Source organism: Anopheles darlingi, chromosome 2 (genome assembly GCF_943734745.1).
Source record: "Anopheles darlingi chromosome 2, idAnoDarlMG_H_01, whole genome shotgun sequence".
NCBI lineage: Eukaryota > Metazoa > Arthropoda > Insecta > Diptera > Culicidae > Anopheles > Anopheles darlingi.
In genome coordinates, this window is record NC_064874.1 from 2,335,399 (window position 1) to 2,345,000 (window position 9,602).

Sequence of the window (9,602 nt, forward strand, 5' to 3'; positions counted from 1 at the left end):
CCTGTTATTTTGTTCCTGAACAATCCAACCGAAGAATGGCAGCTTCCGAAGCAAACATTCCGTGTCCGCGGACCCTTGATTTCGAAAAATAAAACTCTCTCGCTGTGCGTAAGGAAGTCGACTAAACTGCCGCTCTGTTCGTGAATGTGATTTTAATTTCCTTTGTCTAAAAACCAACCCCAAGCCGACAGAAATGGTGTCCCGGAACATGTGACAACATTTCCATGTTAGTATGCAGCAACACAAGTCAGATACATCGATCGAAGTACGTTTCGGTTAAGTATCTTCCGGGAAGAACGTATCACGTTCCGAACGGAGGTCAAATCAAACATGTCTCCAAAGGCTCAGTTACAGATGTTACAACAAGTAAGTCTCACTAGCTCTGCTAGCGCAGGGAAGCGCAACCAACCGTTCGAAACAAAAGGAATGGTTCCGTTTCACTTGGTTTTGGGGGGAGAAGCCACTTTGGGACTACCCGTTTGACCCCTACGCAAGCAACATTGCAACATGCGAACCATTGGTACGGAATGTTTTGGGTAAATGGAATGAAAAGTTTTCCAATTTGTCTTCCGAAAGTTGTCACAATTTTTTCCGCTCTTTGCGTACGGCATGACGTGTGTTTGTGCAATCAAGCATAAGGCGCGAAGGTAGCTCACTGTGTTGCGAGGCCACGCCGGCAAATCCGGGGGCTACCTTTCGGTCAAAGGGATCTCACACCCGTACACGTGCAGAAAGCAAATAAAACAACAAATCGTTCAACACCCCGCTCAAAAGCACGAATCCTTTATTGTGTTCCACGACAACAAGTGCCCTTTGCCGCAATCTCTCACATGGCGCTTTCGTTTTAGATGTTAGGCGACCAAACAAACCAGCTGGCCACCCGGTACCGAGTGCCGCCGCCGCCAGCCAGCCAGCCGACCAACGAGCCAGCGTGCGTGTATGTTTGCTAAGAACTGGTTGGGCGTTGTTGGGTTGTTTGCGTTCTATGTGCCTTACGGATAGCGGTTGTTTTTATTTTCACTCAACCATTCCTTGCTTGGGGTCGGTTGGTTTGGGTTGGGTTGGGTGTAAGCGCATTCTTTTCCTCCATTTCGTCGTGTTCGCCTAGAAGCGCCCCTCCGGACCCCTCATCCCCAATATTTAAAGAACGTTCGAGAGCAGCATCTAGTGTGCGGTGCATGGTGAGGTCCTTAAAAGCACGGTTTGCGGATCCCTTTTGTAGCATAAGACGGCGTGGACAATCCCCGTCGCACTCGCGTCTACGTCGTGCCCAAGGATAACAAATACTCTAGACAACAGGGAAGGACCGGACAAAACGCGAAGGCGGACTAATTTATCGCCATATTTGGAGAGGGCGGGTGAAAGAAGAGATATTTTCTGGTTTGAAAACTACACGACTTCAAGTGGTCTCGATTTGGCAGATTTGGAAATGGCGCCGCACATCACAATAATCACGAATTTGATTTGAAGTGGCCTGTAGGACGCAATCGCAAGGCCGGAGGCCTTCTCATAATACCATTTACGAAAAACAAGCAACGGCGGCTCTTCGCTAGCGTGCGTGCCACTAAGTGGGCAATGTTTTGGACTGCGGCATTTCACCGGAGTTAACCTCATTCGCCTTCTGCTGGTTTGCCTCGCAGCCCATGTTCTAAATCCATTGTGGTTGTTTTGAAAAGCGTAAAACCGGAGAAAGTGGTACCGGATTCGGGGCGGTAAAGTAAAGAACAAAACCGGTTGAATGCAGACCAAGCAAAAGCTCCAAAAACGCTACAAAATGTTCCAACCAGCCAACCAGCCAGCCAGCCAAAACATTTCGGGCTATGGTTTGGGGGTTTATGGTTCTGCCATTCGGAAGCGCCCATGCTGGGTTCAACAAACACGGGCACGCTTCATTGCACCCCCGTGCAGCTTCCCGTGTCCCAACTATTTCCTAAATAGTGCCGCTGTTGGAATGGATTCAATTATATCGTAAAGTATTTCCTTTATATTCTTCCTTAAAGTTGCTGCAGCGTGTTCGTGTGCGTGATTCTTTATAGGCATTTGTTGGTTTGTTTGCTGAATATTCTGCTTCGTGCGTCGCTTTGCTTCGTCCCAGCGTAAGCTTGGTGATGTACCCGCAATTAAGCGGCATTGTTATTTGCTTTCGAAAACCGGCGGCGGCGGCAGCGGCCAAACTAAGTGGCACAAAGTGAGCATCAATTTCCACACAAACCGAAAAGACAGCAAAGTGTTAGGTTCAAACTTGTTCGAGAACGATTGGAGACAGGGAACGGAATGTTTTTTGCTACATTTCTGCACCCTTCTCAGAATGTTGGCGTGCTGGAGCAAAACTTTCTTTTTTACGTCGGTATGGAAGACACTACAGCGGAAAATGGTTCCTCTATTTTTCCACGAAAGCCCTAGCATCGAGGAGAACCGGAATCGAAATGGACAACAATTTCTGACCCACAATTTTTGCATAGAATTTTTGGAATAATCACTTCAAATTTAATAATTGCTCGAAGTATGAGTCAGTTTTTGGAACACTTGGAACCTACATATCTATGTATACATTGAACATTATTTAATACATTGAACATTATTGGAATATGTATTAAACACTTTGCCGACATCACATTTAACATCTGGAGACCGATTGTAGGGGAGGGAATGATGAATTCAGAGCAACTTCGGATACCCTTTTTATTCGCTTGAATAAATCCGTGAGAGGTTTTATTGCGATAGGATCTGTGAACGCATTCAACAGCATGATAGAATCAGACGTTTGCTGAAGTAAAAGAGCTGGAAACACAAAATTCTTCGATCATTAATGGTGTTTCACAGCATCCTGAGGATGATTTTGGAATGCCGGAAGGATTTGAATCGCAGCGCAGCTTTGAAACGGAATTAATTGGCAACATTTCGTAGTTTGGTAAGTATCCGGTACAATGATTTCTTGTTCTACCAACACATTTTAAATAATCTGAAAATTGGGTAGTATTAAAACATTGAACTTTGTGCGAACGTTTTGTATGGAGGTTCGTGTGGCCTTACCATTGCATAGATTCAGGGGTATTTGGACTCAGAGTAATTATCTTTAAATGATACAGTTTATCTTTATGTTTTAACTAACAAGTTGATTTTAAGCAACTGATTGAGAAACGTTATCCTTTCTCAAAATAACCCGAGCACACGTTTCATATATCATGGATGTGACTTATCATTTGAAAACCTAAACACAACATAATCTCTCGCTTTTGCTTCCCCAACAAACGAATGCTACTGGGGCCTATCCATTAATGCCCGTTTCTGCTAGGATTAAATGGTGCCGTTGTGGGATTGCCTACTGAACCGTTCTCGACAAGCGAGTGAAGATCATTATCGTATAATGAGAACGGGTCAGATGCCGGAATGAATGAATAGTGGGACTAATAAACCAAACCACACCACACCTAGAAAGAATCTGGAAGAAATCAGTCTGACACATTCAAGACATTCTGGCTACCCTTAATTTACGCAAGGCATCTTCCAATCGTCTGGCAACTACCATAGCAGAGATTCAGCTGGTACGAAAGGTTTAAAGAAGCTTTAGTCGATTAGCAGTTGGCCAGAAACAAATGAGATGGAATGATTGGATCTGCTGGGAGCACGCCATGCCATCAATCAAGTATCGATTTCTTCAACCCCACCTCTGCTTTCATTGTCTGCGAGTGGATCTTGCCACTGACCTTCGAAGCGTAATGGTTTTCAATGCTGTAGGCCGTTGCTAGCTAGCGGCATGAGAGATGCAATTTATGGTTTGTTGGCAGTTGGTTTGGAGAAGAAAGCTTTCGGAATCAGTTTTTCTTTTTAATTTATCCGCAGCGACTTCTCAGATGTCACTCAACGTAAAATGTCTCATCTTCTTTTCGTATCATCAATCTAAGAAAAGCAACTTCCGTTCAGGAAATGGTGTGGGTAATGGCACTAATGAATATAACGTTGCATAAGCCTCTTACGCTATAGGAAGTTTCATCTCTGGAAACGATTCATTTTTCGTTGTTGATAAAATCTTAATTTACTAACTTCATCTAAATTCAAACAGAGCTTATAACAAGATAAAACATATTAGACACAATTTACTAAGTTAGCAGTACCATTCGAAACTATTTTTGATGTTTGTGAACTGTTCTTTTGATTGGCACGGGGGTCAGTTGTAAGCTGAAGCTCAGCAGCGGATTAATATGAAATCTTCGTGCGCAATTTTATTTTGACCTCTGGTTACCATCGTGCCGATTATTTTTGGAATGCAAATCCAACCAACACGTATCATATGCCATCGAGATGAGTCAACGGTATAGTGACCTTAAAACCATTGGCTCCAAAATGCGTTTCTTTTAAAATAAGGAAATAATATGTGCGCTGGGCTCTCTTTTACGTTTGCCATTTACGAGCTCCAAATTAAATTATTATAAATTTCGTACTTTCCGCCAGTTTCTGGTAAATGCCGTTACCGTAAGTACCTTCAAAAGGGCACCGGCGATACATCTCATAAACCGTTGAAACAAAATCCAGTATCACGTTCACGTTCGGCACTTATGTGCAGCTCTTCGTTTTCAGGTAGAATGTCACAAAACGGCCTCATTTTTTATTACATCCAGGCTGATTTGTGCCAAACCGAAACATGCTGACGAATATGAAACGTTATCACCTTGCCAGAATATTGTGAAGCGGTTCATGCTGTTTCGGCAAGGTTCATGTGATTCAATTGATTTATAAAAAGCTTTTGTCAAGAGAATACGGTAAGAGCAAATTAAATGCGCAGTAAAACTCTCAGCGCCGATGCTTTATTGAGCATTAAATTCTGCCAGGTCTTTTGTTTGAGGGGTTTTGGATGATTCGGTGGATGTATGGATAGACGATAAAGCATGAAAATGGATCAAACGTTGTAGTATGAACATAACATTGAACGTCATCGAATGACGAAAGTGAGATCGACATACAATAAGCTAGTCAAGCTTTGTTCCCAATTAACAAAAAAGTATGCAAATTGTTAAGAGATATTTTATCTGTCATCTTAAGTAAAGCGCTGTTAGTGAGATAATATCATGAAAACTCTCGGATCAGTACTGAATCGGAACTTTCACTTTCGCGTTTACGAGAAACCGCAAGAAGACTTAGAAAGTCGATAGAAACGTCAAAATCAGGTTCCTCTGTTGTGTTTATCTATTCCGGAATATTAATTCTTCATTGAAATATTCGAAAATGTACACACATGTATGTAAAAGCATTGTTAAAAGTTGTTTACTATTTACCAATCGAACATTTGGAACTTATTTTAACGATTATGTACGAACTATGTTCTTTGCAGTATTCCTAGTGGTTCGCATTCATTGATGTGACATATTAGTAGCATGTATAAAGTCTACCTGTATGGATTGCCAACACATATTAATCACATTCCGGCGAGTGAGACAGGAACGCTAATTAGTTATTTCTGCAAAAACCTGTGGATGTGGAAATTTAGAAATCGAAGGCATCAAACACATCAATGCGCTGTTTGGGCTGTTTAATTGTATTCCCAGTAATGAGCAGCGGGAAATGTTTAAATTCAATCAAAATGGCAAAAGAAAATAAAAGCCTTTTGGCAATAATTTGTGCAACCATTTTATCCTCTACATTTGGTATACAGTTTCAAGTTTAATTAATGAACTTTGTTTCATATCCAACTTTTCCAGTGATACGATAGCGTCAAAACCACTGGTATGGGTGATGCGTGTCTAATAACATGCAAATGAAGAAACCCAAATCCCGTTTTTGGTCAGACCAGTAATTTGGTTACTGGATATTGTGGTTCTCCTGTCCCTACGGAAACAATAGCTGGAAACGGTAGGCGTCCGTGAAATTTGAAATGACTTTTAATTGAAAAATAAAGCCTGTGCAAACTGACGCCACGTTTAAATGCACAGATCCGAATTATTGCGATGGGTGGCACCATGGACGGCCGCAATCCTATAGCAACAAACAGTTTGTCCATTACGGCACGCTGGCGACGTTTGAATTGTGCATTTGAAATTTTCAATAGAGTACCGTTGCTGGTAAATTATTAAGCCGTTACGTTGCATGAAATACGAGCAATTTAAACTGTAGCAAGTAAAGCAAAGGCTAGAATACAGTGTTTCCATGAAATCGTGTTCAAAATCACGTCGATAAATAGTTAAGAGATAAACATTTGCAATGCTTCTGTATTTAATATTAAGCACCTAATCCAATTCAGAAACTTATAGGAAATACATTCTAAAGTGAATCGTTTTCCGATCAGAACGAAGTCAACGATAATTTCAGTATTTCTTGTAATGATCCAGAAGCATTTTATAAGCTGTTCTCTACTTTCGACGAATAAGGCAGAAGATGATAGTAAGCACAAACATCACTAATGGAACTCTAATATTCATTTTATAGGATCACTAACAGCGATCCCAGACCCAGGTTTCAGCACCCAAAATAAGAAGCTGGAAGACGACGATACAAGCTAAACTAACTCAATATGAATAGAAGCGAAAAGATTCTATCGAGACACTAAGTGGCTCTCATGTCTCTGGCAGCGTTTCTCCTTAAAGTACTCGTGGATATTTGATGAGATCCGAAAGAAAGCAGTCTGTTGCTGTGTGGACGTTTCGCTTCTGGGAAAATGATATCCAGTATGGCAAGCAAAATGTGAGAACTAGCTTTCCGATCTTCGTCACTTTAACAGATGAGGGCGATCCGTAACAGGCGCTTTTGAACACGGAGACGTAAAAATCAGCTTAACAACGAGCTCGTTTTGAAAATGTTCGAAGATAGAACCAAAAGTTGGAGCAACACTACAGCATCTTCCGCTGCTGGAACATAGATTCGCCATTTTTGAAGAGCAGCCAGTGGTGGTAACTGTCGAAGCGCAAGATTGCATTAAATGAAAGCGACACAACACGAGGATGCAGTAAAAATGAAGGAAGGTTGGCACTGCTTCCCAACGACTGCTCGGCATGTGGCCATAAATCCCTTTTTATGGCGGCTGAAGGACACTAGCCCGTCCGCCCGCCCGCCCGGCTACGCGCCAGTATTCAGGAAGCTGATGATCGTGCGCTCGTTTTGGCAAAGCAACGGAAACGAATGGACGTTTTACGATGGATGAAAGTGACAGAAAAGTGTTGTAAATGGAGATGATCCCCTCGTGAAGCGTGAGCTGGCTGGCAGAGGCAGAAACCCACAGGTTTCGTCGTGTTGCATCGTACACGCTGGCCTCGTTGGACGGATATCAGCCCCAGATAGGATACGGATTCTAAACCAAAACTAACGCCTTCATGAAATCGTTGTTGCTTGATTAAAATTTTAACTGACTTAATTAGATATTAAATTAAATTTATTTCCAACCTTCAACGCGGCACGCCGTCAGCCGCTATTGACGGTGAGGAAATGGAGCTTATGATAAGCGATGCATCACAAAAGGGCGCCCGTCCGCGAAGCTACTGCATTGTAGCGTTAAAGCGAAACCATCATAAACTAAGTTTATGACAGTTTTGGTCTCTGCTGGTGGTTAGAGTCAGCAGGGATCAAAGTGTAGGCGAAGGGCAGGGAAATTATCTTCTTTTTTAATTCCTACGACGATCCCTGGCGCGATCCTTCTGAACGTCATTTTAACAGGCCGAACTCGCTGACCCATGCTAAAAAGCGAGCGACAGTTTCGAACGGTCCTACCAGATGATAATAATGAGGCTAATAATGTTTTTCGTTATAGGGGTGAAGCTGTTTCCCATGTACTTGCGCGTTGGTTCAACAAAAATGCGGACCGCCATGGATCGAAGGTCGCTTCGAGATGGTAGCACGCCGTGAACCGAACAAACCAGATTACAAATCACGGCGGTGCGTAGGTGACGCTTTACGACGGCGATCTCGTTATCGATGTGGCGTATGATTACTTAAAAGTTTTATCATCGGATCTCGGAAGCTTCACGAATTGGTTGGCCTCGTAAAACGGATAATGGTCAGTAATCTTGCGCGGACAAAACGTGACCCGAATTAGACTTGCAGAAACGAGGGAAATCGTCTTCGTTTACTCTCAACTTTAAAGTAGCTAAAGGTTATTATTTGAAGGAACTGACCACCTGCCTTATATTTCGAGTGTAAAGGTAGAGATTGGCTATTTCTAAAATCAAGCAAGCAGAACTTTGGATTTTCTATATCAACTGTTTTGCTTTATTTTATGTTGTACGAAACATTTTTTCCGCGATACCCTTAGCAAGATGACTCAATTGATAAATGTCGTGCTAAAATGAAGCGGAGCAGATGTCACTGATTCTTCAAACGCTTGTGTCAAACAACGATTTATGAAACGCCGAGATCGACGAGAACACTCTAACGAGCGAGCGAAACACTCCGAAGTAATGGTGTTCGTTACCGATGAAAAATGGTTCAATCATTAGTCTAGTAGCATTAGTCTGGTAGCTAGGGCACGCTTTGTGAAGCCGGTAAGCATTGACAAAATAATCTAACAGTTTTGCGGAGTAAAATTATACCGTTAAGCAGATTATATACACATTAAGGACAGGTCAACAAGGTGCTAGCGGAACCACACGGCAGCATGCTATCGCTGACTTATCAATGTCACCTTGCCAAGGAACAGAACAGCATTTAACAATGGTGTAGATGTTTTCTTACATCCATTGGATCCCGGACTGGGGTAAGAAAAGATATCGAAAACCCTCATTTCAAACGTAAAAGGGCGGCCAGGAATGTGCCACGTTCCAATAACCATTACGAAATTAGTCGGCACCTTTCGTAGTTCCATTTAACGGCACGTTCTGCCGGCGGTCCAGCCGGTCCTTTTTTTACTGCCTCCAATAAAAGCGTGAATGCTTCTGCTTTTCAGCTACACAAAATTAGACTCGTTACTGTTCTCCAATAAAAACTGCACCCTTGTCGTGGGGCCCCGTGGGACCAAAGGTCTCACGCAATCTGGCCAACCTTTTTCTCTATCTGCCTGTGTGAATCTCGCTCGCTCGTGGAGGAAACGCACCAAAAGGTGTTTGAACATCATTTTTCAGTGCCCCGTTATTTGACGACCGGAGACTGCGTAACCGATGATAATGCAAAAGGGCTCCTTTAAACCGAAATTACCTCTTTTGAGGAGGGGAATTACACAAATACCTGCCAGCTGGGATCCTTTTTGGCATGCTCCCCGGTTCTCGGTCGGACGATTGATAATTTATTAATTTGTTCCGAAGGTTCGTGAGCCTTGCGGATCGCGACCCAAGACCAATCGATCCATAATGAATTGAACAATGAACATTAGTGGAGATTCTTTCCTTATGCTGCTTTAACGTTGAAATCTGTTTTAATCGCTTAAAATACCGTTCGCAGGAATGTTCTTTTCTTGTAACTTAAGTTGTTAAAAACAAGAGTATCCATTACAGACGTGATTGCTTTTAATTAATCTATCAGCTGATACAACCTGTGTTAGTGATTTTAAACGAAACTTGGGCAATTGGACCGTCACTTTGTGATAGAAATGATGAGGATTTTACCCAACCGACGCTCTCCATCATGTTGGTTCGCCAGAACGATACGATGTAACGGGCACTTGATGCCCAACATATTACCAATTT